This window comes from Enhydra lutris, unplaced genomic scaffold (assembly GCF_002288905.1).
Source record: "Enhydra lutris kenyoni isolate GAN:26980312 unplaced genomic scaffold, ASM228890v2 scaffoldscaffold58, whole genome shotgun sequence".
In the NCBI taxonomy this organism is placed as follows: domain Eukaryota; kingdom Metazoa; phylum Chordata; class Mammalia; order Carnivora; family Mustelidae; genus Enhydra; species Enhydra lutris.
The window spans coordinates 13,609,607-13,624,675 of NW_019154142.1; the positions used below are offsets into that span (position 1 = coordinate 13,609,607).

At 37.2% G+C, this 15,069-nt stretch overlaps 1 pseudogene; it reads right to left on the reverse strand.

Moving 5' to 3' along the window:
- Nucleotides 1-15,069, reverse strand: part of LOC111158251 — a 186,569-nt pseudogene that overhangs the window by 24,391 nt on the left and 147,109 nt on the right.

The following is a 15,069-nucleotide window of genomic DNA, read 5'->3' on the forward strand; positions in this document are numbered from 1 at the left end:
GCATCCTCCTCCTGATATTATATCTATACAAAATAAAATGCTGAGTGAGAAAATTGTTGAATGGCTACCAAGATAAACAGGTAGTACCTATATCTATGTCAGATAAGTAGATCACCATGGGAGTCTTCAACGTTTATTCAGAAATGGAAAGTCACACCTTGATTCGATAGGGTCAACGAGAACCCTGACCCCATAACATCCGGGGCAGGTGAGAGTTAGGTAAGCCTTCCCTTTCATTGAAAAAGAGGAAATAAGCCAGATGTGCCCATCACCCAAACCCTGACATCTTACAGAAGACATGGTCATTTGTCAGAATGACATCAGGATACTTTGAGGAGAGTGTGAAGCCTAAATATCATCCAGCACATTAGGATTCTGGAAGAGAAAAGTAAAAATCACCCTGTCACTTTGGTGGAACTGAAGGCTAGAAAAATTAGACTTCCTGATGATTAATGTTAGAACCTTCAGCTTCCACTCTGTCACCTACTTCTGTGGAATCTGGGTTTACACCATGGGCAGGAAGAAGCAGTTAAAGCATGCATCAAGGCAAAAACAGAACCAGCTTTTAAAGAAAGATTGCTTTAACTCTTCAAAGAACTTCCCCTTTCACATACATCATGTCTCTTTCTGTGGCTGGCTCAGATCAGCGAGTATAATTAGACTGAATCTCTGGTGGCAGGGCAGGTGGCAGCTGAATGGCTAGAAAATTACACACTTTGCCTTTACACTGCCAGAAGCTCCCTTTTCCCTGTTTCTGACTTTGTTCTTTGAAAAAAAACAAAAGTTTTCTTCAAAAAACAAATTTAAGTAGAGCTGCTTTCAAAACATTATAAAATAGCTAATATTGTGGGAAGGGAGTCCACAATATAAAGTCTTGTTGAATATGATCAGTGACTTAATAAAATGTAATATTAATACCAGCTAGACAGGGTAAGGAGGAAAAGTAGTGATATCAATTATACATGAATTATTTCAAGTTCATTTAAAAGTCTAATCACCCTTCTTCCTTGTATAAGTTGAAGGTAAGATCTTGATTCTTAGGCCCTTAAGTAAGCATGTTTATTTTTATCTTGGGGAACTTTAAGAATTAGCTAAAATTATGTATCCTCTCCGGAAGAAAAATGCATACACACCTATGGTATATAGTACCAGGACCTAGAGAATTCTGGAAACATTTCAAATCTTTCTCAATTTGACTTATATTCATTATAGATTAATAGATTTTAGGAATCCAAAAATATGGGAAAGATGTAGCTATGAAAGAACAATCCCTTCCTTCAGGAAGTGTATATCACAAGGTGGACAGATGTTCAAATGTGATGGTTCCCTTCTCAGAAGTAAAATCTAAGGTTGTTGAAGGTGGGCCATGACATAAATTAAGGAAGGACTTCTTTTTTTTTAAAGCAAGCTTTAAATTTAAAAAGTATTGAGAGACCAGGAAATTACTTAAGCAAAGGGTTAGATAAGGCTTTATTAAATGAAGCAAGCAAACAGAGAGGATGGTTATTTGGATGGAGCCAGGGGAAAGAACAAAGGATATATAAAGATATACAAAAGGGCACTAAAAGGGTACTCTGAAACCAGGAAAGGAATTTATTGCAAAGAGCAACAGATGGACATGTGAAAACTATAAAGGGTGAGGATCATTTTCAAAGTGTTGTCCAAAGAAAAAAGCAGAGGAGTTAGAAGAAATGAAGTTGATGGAAAGAAACTTTATGACTTGACTAAACCAAATTAAGAAACACAAGGCATGGAATTCAAAAGCACACAACAAAGCTAAAAAATAGTAAGAAATAAATGTCAGAGGCCTGAGGGTATGATGGATTAATAGCTATCATGATGATTTTTACAACCGCAGTCATTATACTTCTTGACTCAGGGATGCAAGACCATGGTCCAGACATGACCCAGGGGTTGGGGGATGGGAGTTGGAGAGTCCCTTCACTGATTGCTCCTGCTTACCTGGAAAGCTTACCTTTCAACAGAACACTTTGAGGGGTCTCCAGAAAACCTGTGTTGCCATAAATATTCCCTAATATCCATGAGATAGCCTCAGGTCTCTCAGTTCTTTCCCAAACAAGGATCCATGTACCACACCAAAGGAAGGATTCTTGTCCCTGAACCTATTAACTTCTCCTCTTAATCTACTGGCTCACTCTCTGGTTGAAGTTAGTTTCAGTGGTCTGTGATCTCTCCCAAACCCATGTCTTCAGCTCTGCCTTCCTCCCAGACTCTAGCCCTGTATTTGCAATTTCTTCCATTTGTCTATAAGAAGTGAAGCTTCTTCATCAGCATAGAGAAGACCTTTTAGAATCCCCCGTTGATTGCTCTAGCTTCATCACTCTCACCTCTGTCTCTGTATTCCGTTTACTGTCAAACAGAACTTCCCCAAACACATGAACAGTGTGCTCCTTTAGCTTGACCAGGAAAATCCTGCTGACTTTTCACAAAACCTCAAATATTACTTCTCAAAAGACCCTGCCCTCCCTATACATAGCCATTCATTTGCCCCTCCCAGGATACTCTGAGTGCCTAGAGACATATATGATGATATTCTCATCTCTGGTTCTAGTACAGTGTCTGCTATGTCTTGTTTCCAAAAAATACATTTCAGAAATTGCTGTAAATGTTGTGGCTTTATGTTGTTATTTCAACATACAGTTCTCCTTAAATACACTGAATATTTTTCTCCAATGTACAGGGCATATCTATACCACTGGAAAAAAATGACTTAGAATATGATAGGAAAGAATATTTTCCCAGGTGCTTAGAAGTAGCTAGGTGAGGAATTAATGCACGGATATAGCTTTGCCATATTGTTTTCAGGGCCAGATATCCAAATGTAATAGTTTGGATATAGCATAATAGAAATACAAATACAAATCTGTATGTAATCAAATGGGTGATTATCACTGACATTAAAGAATATGAGGAAAATTAGAGCCATTGGCATTTTCCTCCAATGAGTGAACTAAGAGAGCAAACAGTAGATATAAAGAAACTCTTTGGCCAGCAAGAATTGACCATAACCTAATCAACATTATTGATATAACTAAGAATATGTTATTCAAAGGAAAGATTGTGTGGCTATTAAAAACAACAACAGCAAAAACAGAAACAAAAAACTGACACAGAGGCAGACACCCACAATGATAATACAGGTATTACCTAGGAGAGAAAACACCTTTTCCAGGCAGGCACAGGCCTAAACCTGATTTGGTTGGAATATCTCTGTTATACGGCTGGATACAGTAAGATAGCTGCTATTACACATCGAGCACATTTAATTAAGAGACCTCATTCTAATTATATCATCACTACTCCCAAGTAGTTTGTCTACAGAAAGAGAGGGGCAGGTCAGGCAAAGAGAAATACCTGACCTTTCTAATAGTTTCATTTCTCATTATAAATTAATAAACTGCATTCTTGTTTTATACGCTGATCTTTTGTGAGATCTGTTTGCATGATTCAACATGCCAACATCTTATCACTCTGGAATACAGATGCAGTTAGATTTCTGACTTTAGAAAGCTGAGCACCAGATTCACCAGTCATCCCTGTGATATACCCTTTATAATTATATACTTTCTCTCAACACAAGTTTTCCCAATTCAAAGAGGGGAAATACAGAACAATTGGTTTCAACCTTAAGAAAACACTCTCCCAGAAAATGCTGGTAATTGAGATAAGCAAAAGGAAAAACAATAAGAAAATAAACAGAAAAACAACAAAAAAAAACTTGTCACAAAGGCCAAAAGATCCATCTAAAATAAAGAACTAGAATGGAGGGGAAAAATTATACATCTGGATCCCGAAGTGTGATTTCAAGGAGGAAACAGAAAGAAAGGCAATGATGAACTCCAGAAGGATAAGTAATGAGATCATACACTTAGAATTGGTAATAAGGACGTGATTTTAATGGACCAGAAACTAGACTGCTGAGAGTCAAGGAGAAAGCAAGAGGAAAAAAAGTAAAGGCAGTAATATAAATCTTGTACTGCACAAGGAAAAGTGACACAGTAAGATTTACACCTACACAAATCTGGGAGCTCTGGAGTTTTGCTCTCAGACCTCCAGCAAACTATCCTGCTCATGTAACTGCGGAAGTGTCTGGAAGCAGAAGGTTTCAGAAAGGCAGTCACTAAGAAAAGAAGATGGTGATCAACGCTGATTACATAAAATAAAAATGAAAGTGGCTCTGCAATCCTTGCTTCTCATATCAAACCAGACCCAAGAAGGAAGGATCAAAGTTCGCGTGGCAATACAGAAGACATCCCATCCAGTATACAGGCCAACATTAGGCTCCTGTTCTTTTACAGCACAATCAAGAGCACTGTGGCCTGTTTGGTGCTCAAGCACAGACATTGCCACCAATTTACAGGAAACTGAGAGGAGGCTCTCAAGCCCAATTTTATAAAGTCAAGAAGATTTTATTTTACCGTAAACACAGGTGAACTCCTCTGACACAGAGGGATAAATTTTCACTATTTTTTGAAATGGAAACTGGAAGAATAGAGGATTAGTAACATGTACTTGTCAGACCTCATCTAAACCACTGCCTTTTATCAGGATTTATGTGGCTTTCAGTGCTTAGAATGCTTTATATTTAAATCTGAACCTAGAACGGGATAAGCCCAAGCAGTTATTATCATTATTATTTTTTTTTTTCTGAAATGGTCTCCTACAGCAAGTAGTTCATGTTCAGTAACTGCAAATTTCTAAAGTTAAACTGAAAATTACATACAGGACTATTGAGAAGGTAATCCTTCACTGGCACAGGACCAGGCCACCAAATGGGTCTTTCCATCTCTTCTTTCTGCATGGAGAGTAAAAATTCCAAGACCTTTCAACTCTCATGGGATCAGACAAACAGAAACAGTAAGCTTTCTCAACTTGATGAAACCGCCTTTAGAGCAAGGCTTTCTGTTCTAACACATTATAGCAGCTGAGCAAAACTTAAGCTTTGGAGCAAATTGTGTGATACTGAGCAGGATCAGTGTTTTTCTTGAGTTCTGCAGGGAGCTGGGATGATGAGAAAGGAAGAGCATGAAATACAACAAATGTGTTGTATTTATTTGAATTCTTACAAATATTAATAAATTGCTCATGCAATACTAAAAATGTATGTAGAAAAATTTGGAAACAGTATTCCCAGGTACCATTTATATACCTAATTATTTCTTCCTGTAGATTATGGATCACTTTTAGAATTTCATGGTTCTTTCTAGAGTGAAAACTTCATACACACACACTCATACGTAGACATACAACCACATAAACTGACACACCTCACAATACTCCAAAGAATTTCATAGGCTTCACAGATCCTTTGAAGCAAGAACCACTGTGTGTATCCTGACCCACCCAGCCCCCTCTTGTGATAAAATTTTGTTCTCTGTTCTCATTATGTGCCAAACTTACTCTGTTCTCATTATGTGCCAGGCCATCAAGGGCTTACAAAACCTAACCAATCGTAGTTTGCAGAGGTAAAAACCCTATGAATTTTGCAAATTTATGAAAAAAAAATGTTTGTTTAGTGAAACCTAATGGTATACCAAATGAGATAACCCTTCACAACTAAAATTGAAAATACTAATAATACAAAATGTTGGCAAGGATGTGAAATAACTGGAATTCTCCCACAATGCTGTGGGATTGTAAATACTACAGCAACTTTAGAAAACTTCTAGGCAGTTTCCTATGTTAAAGAGGCCCTCACACAATGACCCAATAAATTCCTTGCTTGATCTTTACTCCAGAGGAATGAAAATAAATGTCCACACAAAGACTTGTTTTAGAAATGTCCATAATAGCTTTATTTTCAATATCCAAAAAGAAGAAAACAACCCCAAAATTCATCATTTGGAGAATGGATAAACTAAATGTGTTATGGAAACAAAATGGAATATTACTCAGCAATAAAAAAATGGATCTCTAAAAAAACTACACCAGGTAAAAGTCAGATACAAAAGAATGCATTGTATCTGTGTAATCTTGTGTAAATACCTTTATATGAAGAATAGAATAATCCATGAATAAAAATCAGGACCATGGTTACTTCTGAGGAAAGAGAATGAATGGAAAAGGATCCAAGGGAACTTCCTTAAGTATTGGAAATGTTTTAGATCATGAGTGGGGTATGGGTTAAATGGGTGCATTCATCTTTCAAAATTCATTGAGGTTTAGGTTTAAAATCTGTTCATTTCAGTGTGTATAAATTACATGTCAATTTAAACACTTAAAAAAGACCTTTAGGAAAAGGATAGACATGAAGTTTATCTCTAAAGAAAGAGAAATAGTGGGAAATAGGAAGGGCCGAATGAAACCAGAAGCAAAGTTCTAGAATGAGGATAGCTAGGGATGTTCTCTGGACAAATATAGTCATAAACCATAGAATCTGCATGTTGGACTCTCCCACACATATCAACTAGCCATTACCTCTTTAGTCATAATATTTCTTAGCATTTGCCTCTCTGGAATTTAATTCCTGACTCTTTAGTTCTGTCCTATAATAGTCACAGCACAGATTAAAACAAGCCCTTTCTCAATGTGATAGCATTTAAACTATTTACTGAGAGTAATTATGCTTCCAGAGTTCATCTATACCCAACATGAAATTGGAGGCCCTTCTCCACACTGATTGCACCCTTCTTAACAGATCTTCATTTGTTAATGGGCTGTGCTTTTATTAATCTATCAAAGTTTACATTAGCATTTTAAAACTTTTTAATTTAAATTCTAGTCAGTTAAAATACAGTGCAGTATTGGCTTCAGGAGTAGAATTCAGTGATTCATCACTTACATACAACACCCAGTGCTCATCAGAACCAGTGCCCTTCTTACTACCCATTGCCCATCTACCCATCCACCCACAGTTTGTTCTCTATCTTGAAGAGTCTCTTATGGTTTGCTTCCCTCTCTCCTTTTCTGTTTTTCTTTTTCCTCTCCTCCCATATATTCCTCTATTTTGTTTCTTAAATTCCACATACGAGTGAAATCATATGGTATTTTTCTTTCTCTGACTGACTTATTTTGCTTAGCATAATACACTCTAGTTCCCTCTGCATCACTGCAAATGGCAAGACTTCATTCTTTTTGACGGCTGAGTAATATTCCTGTGTGTGTGGGGGGCACACACGTGCATGCATGCACACATATGTGTACATCTTCTTTTTCCACTCATCAGTCAATGGACATTTGGGCTTGCATTAGCATTTCTGGAAGTCATGTCACTTGTTCAAATGAACTGCTATTAAGTCAAATTTCTCCTATCCTATACAAGAACAGTGGAGTAAAATTACAGAATGTTAAGGTAAGAAGGCATCTCAAGAATTGCCTGGTCAAAACCATTCCTTCTATGCCTGAAGAAATTGAGACTCAGAGATTGATCAACTCAAATCCTTCCGCAAGTTTATGAGAAAATTAGATCAACATCCTGTTGTTATATCCCTATACCAGAACATTTACTACTACTGCATTTGGAGTCTTAGGTCCCTGAGACCAAAAAGGATCTCTGAGATCTAAGGCTCGAGTGAAAACCTAAACTGAAACTTCACATTAAAAATATTAACAGGAACCAGGTAGATAGGAACCAAATTATTATATTAATAAATACTACCTGTTTCTCATCAACATAATCATCATCACCACCATAATAGTGTGTTGGGTGGGTACCTTAGGCCTGGAGAGTCACTAGAGTCAAAGTGTGTATTCAATTTCTAGCTGCGTGCTGAAAACTTGATTTATGATTTTATTTAATTTTCCAAAGTGCTTTAACAGGTAGATGTCATTTTATCCTTATTTATTGGATGAATTTGAAAAACTGAGGTCCAAAGAAAGTTAAATATTTTTAAAAACTTAAATGTTCTCATCAAAAAAAAAAGAGAGAGAGAGAGGGAGATAAATATGTGAGGTGATGATTAACTCAATGGGGGTGGGAGGGAAAAAAAAGAAAAAAAAAATTAAGATCATATAAGTAGCAAAAACTGACTTGCACCCTTCTGACCATATCTATTTAATTCCAAAGTATAAACCACAGTCTTACTCTGAGGCACAAGAACATTGTATCCTTGTTATATGGTTTGAGGAGAAGCAAGGATTATTCTTTTTCCATACCATATGGGCAGGTGAATTTTTTTTTAAAAGGCATTACATTTTTTTTAAGATTTTACTTATTTATTTGACAGATGGAGATCACAAGTAGGCAGAGAAGCAGGCAGAGAGAGAGGAAGCAGGCTCCCTGCTGAGCAGAGAGCCCGATGTGGGGCTTGATCCCAGGACCTTGGGATCATGACCTGAGCCGAAGGCAGAGGCTTTAACCCACTGAGCCACCCACGTACCCTGCGCAGGTGAATTTCTAAATAACTTATTTTTATTAGTATTCTTTTTTTTAAAAGATTTTATTTATTTTATTTGACAGGCAGAGATCACAAGTAGGCAGAGAGGCAGGCAGAGAGAGAGAGAGGAGGAAGCAGTTTCCCTGCTGAGCAGAGAGCCCGATGTGGGGCTCGATCCCAGGACCCTGGGATCATGACCTGAGCCGAAGGCAAAGGCTTTAACCCACTGAGCCACTCAGACGCCCCTTTATTAGTATTCTTAACATTGTGTTAACATTGGAATTAAGCAACTGCCATAAATCTCTGTATGCTTGTCATTAATAGTACGTCTCCCAAATAGGATACGAGATATTGGCCATTTTATAAGTCATACGGGCTTGTCTGTTTCCTTCAAGTATACTATAATCTTTTCAAAGGTGGAGAGTATGTCTCCAACATCCATCACAGTGCCTGTAACCTGTGCACAACACCGGTAGCCTATAAAGGGTACACAGTTAATACTGTATCCCATTACATATGTGATTGTTTAATGTACATCAGATGGTAACCACAATAATTTACACATCTGTTAAGCAGCAGAACTAACAGATACTTTGAGTTGTTTCATACTGAACTGTGGATTGATTTAGTGAGTCCATACAAAAGATTGTATTTTGTAAAACGAATTTTCTTTCTGGAGTTTATGGTTTGCTTAAGGAACAAAGATACATGGGAAACCAACAGATATTTTAGTTGCTAATTAATATTAACTGAAGGTTGAGTATGTGAGATAGGAAACACAAGAGACAGAGAGAAAGGAGAAATCAAAGGGAAGTCTGGGTCAGCAGGGAGGATTTCATGGTAGAGCAGTCCAACCGCTAAGTAGCAGCTGGATGTGGACAGAGCAGAAAACAAGGCCTATTATGTGGGAGGAATAAAGTGACTAAAAGCAAAGACGGTGGGCTGGGTCAGTGCAGTGAAGGAAGAGGTGGAAATACATGTGGAAGAAATAAGAAACTAAATGCAGAAAGCCTTCATAGCATGCCATTTGATGCTAGCCCATACACATGTTCCTGAACAAAGATCTGAGAGAACAGAAGGGTTGTCTTGGTTGGAAAAACAAACAGAAGGGACTCAAAAGGTTCTGCCAGAAGGAAGAAAGCACAACAGTACCACAAAACTAAGAAAGGTCAAAAGCCAGCTGGCCTCACATCTTGCTAGTTATCAGAGCTCAGGTTGATGTGAGTCCTGAGAGTAGGACTGGGCTCAGGAGACTAGACCTCAGGTGACAGGCGAGAAAGGGCTATCCGGTGTGTGGAGAGAGTTGTCAGAGAAGAGAGCTAAGCCAACATGAGGCAATGGAACATTTTGCACCAAGAAAGAAGCTAGACTGGTCTCAGCACCAAGAAGCTCTTTAATAAGACTCAGCAATGAAACGATGCTTCTTTATGCTCTAACTAGCTCTTCCCCAGAATAAAACCGGGGCCTAGACAAATCTAAACAAGGATGTCCTTAGAATTAGGATTCATCAATATAGAAGATTTCTGACTGAACTGAGAGTCATATCTGGGCAGATTGTTTCTCAAATTTCCACTGGGACAGACTGTGGGAGGAGCGGAAGGAATCTTGAAAAGCAGGCTCATGTCTCTTCAGCATCTAATTCTCTTTCTTATTGTCCCTTGTCTGTTACCATGGCAAGTATACAGAAAGTAGGGTAACTAGATCTTGACAGTGTGGAAGAAAGGTTAGTTTGGCAATTACTTAGCAGGATAAAGCACAGAAACTCAGTTGCTGGTCTCTTACAAAATATTAGCTCTCGGGTGATAAAGCCAGGGATCAGAGTAATTAAATATATAAACAAGCAAACAAACCAATTGCAATAAGAGATCAATGCAAAAAAGTAACTCAAAGAAATGTGTATCTACCTCAGGCTGGGGAATGAGTACAAGGAGTAATGTAAAGATTATCCCCTCGGTTTTGAAGATGAGAATAAAAAAGTGGGATGATTACAAGAGGACTTGGTTTAGTAAAATCTGAGTTTTGTTTGGGACATGTTAATGTACGAAGGAAGTCCCTAGGGTAGTGAGTTAAAGGTAGGAGACTTGCTATCAGACTTGTCACGAAGGCCAAAGATCTGGATTTAGGAGTAAGTATAATGTGGAACCTTGGGGAAACAGGAAATACAGAGGCCAACCAGAGAGTGGAGATGAAATGGAAATATCCACAGAAACAACATCAGTTAAAGTGCCAGGTATGCTTCAGTCTTCTGACAAGCTGCCCGTTCAAGTAGAATCTCCTCTAGAGCAAAACTGCTGTGTCTCATTTATCTTCATGTGCCAAGCTCCTGACACAGTGCCTGGTCTGTAGGAGATCATCAACGAGGTGTACTGCACTTAAATCAACAGAAGAAAAAAAAAGGGGGACATGGGGTTGTATTGTGTTCCATCTCACAAAACTCCTTTTCAGGGTTCAATCCTCATCCCAGCACACAAAGAATGTCCTCTTCTCTGGCTTCACCGGCCACTGCTCCCCAAGGCCCATGTTATGCTGTGGCTACACAAGTTCATACAGATAAATCACTTTGTTTCAAACTGCATGTTATCTATATGGTGTTTCTGCTAACAGAATCTATGTCCCTGCTCATTTCTTTATGTAGCTAACTCCTATTTTTCCATCAGTTTCATCTCAAATGTGGATTCCTTCAGGAAGACTTCCTTATTGCACCCCTAGTCTGACTTAAAAGTAGTGTTATGCTGGAGCTGCTTCATACAGGTTGCCAGCCAATTGTGCGTGTTTCTTTCCAGGTCTATGTTCAGTGGTGTCAGGCTGACAGACTGAAATCATCCATGGTAGAAGTATTTGCACCATAGGAATAATCAACTGCTACAAATTGGGGTTAGGAGGTTAGGTTTTTTCCTCCATAGAACTAATTGTTAAGCATTTACCAGCACATGATGCTTAAAATTCCTTTTCTCTATTATCTTAACTTCCTATAAATCATCTTGCCATAAATATTATCCCACTGTCCTAAAATGATTTATTTACTTCTCTTTCTAAACCTTAAGTTTCTTATAGATGTTATATCCTCAGCTCCCATCACATATACTAAGCACTCAAAAATGTCTATTAAATAAATCATAAGAATATGATTGGTTCTATTTTATTGATGATATGGAATTTTTAAGCTCTGAGTTATATCCTAATTCTAATTAAGCTTACTATAGAGCCTCAGGAAAAAGAGACCAAGTGGCTTGGTCCATTTTCCTACAGGTAAGAGTTACAGCTATGAGAGTAAATGAGTTATTTTCAGAAAAATCATATATTGAGAATAGCAAAAATCCAAGGATTGAACATTAGAAAACATCCAGATCAGGAGGCATTGGTGGGGTGAAGAAAAATAGAGATGGGGAAAGCAGAAATCAGGGAAGGCAATAAAAAGTATATTCAGAGACATCAGTATGACACATCTGGTGGGAGAGAAAAGATTCACAAAGATGGGGTTAGTCAATTATTAAATACTACCAGCTGTAACTGACAACCCTCAACGAGGAATAACTTACCCAATTTTGAGCACCAACACTGAAGACAGACCAGGATCCCATGATCACAAACAGGTTTTAAGATTATACACAGTGGTTTTCATTATTTTATTAAATAGAAATGAAGGACTTAAGAACTGTTCATGAGAAACAATTTTATTCTTAAGTAGCACAGATACTGGTGGGATTATAAAATAAGTACATGCATATACACACATATACATTCACATATTCACACATATACACACATACATACATGGAAAGTTTGCTTCAATGGGAAAATCATTTATCTTCTCGTGATATTTTAGTGATAGAAAGAAATTTAACATTGATATTTATTTTAAAATGTCATAAAATATCAAAGTAATAAACTAATTTAACTTTCAAATGATTTTTCTTCATTTTTAATTGTGGTAAAATACACATAACAAATTTACCCTCTTATAATTTTTAAGTGTACAGATTAGTAGCATTAAGCATATTTATATTGTTGAGCAACAAATCTTTAGAACTTTTTGATCTTGCACAACTGAAATCTTTGCCCATTAAATAACAATTGCCCATTTCCCCTCCCCCACCAACCACTACTCTACTTCGTTTCTATGAGTTTCACTTCTCTTGGTCCCTCATAAAAGTGGAATCAGACAGTATTTTTTTGTGACTACCTATCTCACTTAGCATACTGTCCTCAGGTTTAGCCGTGTTGTAGCATGTATCAAAATTTCCTTCCCTTTTAAGACTGAAGAATATTCCATGTTATGTCTATATACTACATTTTGTTTATCTGTTCATCCGTCGATGGACTCTTGGGTTGTTTCCACTTTTTGGCTATTGTGAATAATGCTGCTATGAACATGGGTATGCTCAAATGGAAATTTTAAATTATTTTTCTTAGTAGTTATAAGTGATAATTATAAGTCGGCAAAACCAGAAACCAATAAATCAAACATTATGCTCTTGGCAATAGACTAATAAAAGTTTCTATATAAAGTAAAAACAGTTTAAGAGTCTTTACCAAGTTCAGTATGATATACTGTGTACTTGCCAGAAATATAATTAGAAGAAACTTTTAGAAAATGAAAATAATATGCGTTGGTTTTACATACATTATATTTGTAGAGACTCTAAATTTCACTAAATTAGTTGAATAATTAAAAGCTAAAAGCTAAAAGCAGATATAAAGCCATTGCTTTAAAATTACTCAGTGTAACACAAGGAGATATTTCCTATTGATCGCTATAACTAAGTTGCCTCAAAATAAATGACCTGAAAATACCTTGAGAAGCATTCTGTAGGGTTTTTGGACAATAGAAGCTGAAGAATTTTTTTTTAACTGTATATATTGAATAATAGAAATGATTTAAACATATGGTTAGTTCTGCAGCTTATAAGTTCTATAACTTAGCAGATGGTTAATACTAGGTTTGAAAAACTGAAATGACATTTCTCAACAGCTTAAGATATCATGTGATCTTATTTACCTGTTCAGTGACTGCTGTGTCTTTCTAGAATGTAAAGTGCATACGTCATGGCTATAAGAGGCAAGACTATGGAAAATATTTACTAAATATAAGAAAATGGAGTGAAACAACCATAATGATTTACCACAAGAATAATAAACACTGGTTACCATAAGGTCTTTAAATAAAAGTGTAGTAATGCACCAGTCTAATTACCTTACATATCCTATTAACTCTTGTCCCTCCTGCCCTGTGTGTGTGTAAGTCTTCCTCTAAGGCAAGGAGACTCAACACTAATGTTCATTACTCTGGTTCTCCCAACCCCACATGTATGATAAAGTTCTATGTCTCTAAAAACAACGAAATATCTAAGAAGACAAACACCCTGCCCTAAGCCCGGCTCATGTGCTTACTAGAAAATTATCTGGCTAGATTTTGACATGGCCACAGAGAAAAAAATATTTTAAAATCTTAACCACCCATAGTCTGCACATTTTAATTTTTTAAGTATAGAGTCTTAAGTGTAGATTTTTTTCTTACAAGGAATAGACAAGAGGTGCACAAAAATCAATTGCATTGTTCGGAGAAATGAATTATAGTTATAAAAAGGATTACTCACTGATATAAATTAGCAAAGAAATTCAATTTGATAGAGAAAAAAATCAAGGTTATTAAATATGTAAGTCTATTCTCCCTATCTGTAGTAGTTAGGTTCTATAAAATTGTTATGAACTCTGAACTATTGCTCTTAGGAAAAAGACGAGGCTTCTATGAGCCTCTGCCACAAAATTTTCTTCAACCAAAATGCCCTTTGCTTTATATAGGTTCGTTTGCCAATGTCTCATCAGTATTAAAAACCTGTTCTTCTATATAACTCTTTTCCCGTATACCACTTTGCAGGTAGCTTTTAAATTCTTCTGCAGCATCCTCTTCTGCAAGTTTAACGTTTTCCCATCCTATCGTCTTTTGAAATGTGGGAGCCAGCCAGCATTAGGCAAGAATGGCTAAACATTTTCCTGACCATTAGTAATGAGGCCCTAAATGTCTTTGGCTTTCAGCCTCACAACAATACTATCTACTACATTTTTTTAAAGATTTTATTTATTTATTTGACAGACAGAGATCACAAGTAGGCAGAGAGGCAGGCAGAGAGAGGGGAGGAAGCAGGCTCCCCGTGGAGCAGAGATCCCGATGCGGGGCTCGATCCCAGGACCCTGGGATCATGACCTGAGCAGAAGGCAGAGGCTTTAACCCACTGAGCCACCCAGGCGCCCCTCCACTACATTTTTTAACTCAGTTGTCATCTCGTGAATCCACAAATACAGCCACTTTGCATGGTTTCTTCGCATTCCATAGATGTCACTTTAGCACTTTCTGGAGCAGCCTAGCATCAGATTGGAGAATTTCTTCTTCCTTTTTCTGACTATAAACTGTTGTCAATCCATTAATATTGAACTCCTGCCTAAACACAGGTTATCTAACACCCAGATTATCTCCATAAGGCACACCACTGTCTACTTGCATAAGACAGTCTTCGGCACTACATCTGGGGACCATTTTAAACAATGAAATCATCACCAAAAAGTGTAAAATACAAAATCAAAACAAAACATCCTGTTTGACAGGCTACAGGAAGCATACCTATTTACAGGGAGAATGGGAAAAAGAAGGAAGAACATCCTCATTTTCAACACCTGCTGGAATGTGTAAGTCAGGTGGGCCACTCAGATTTCCTGTAGCTCTGCACATTTCTGG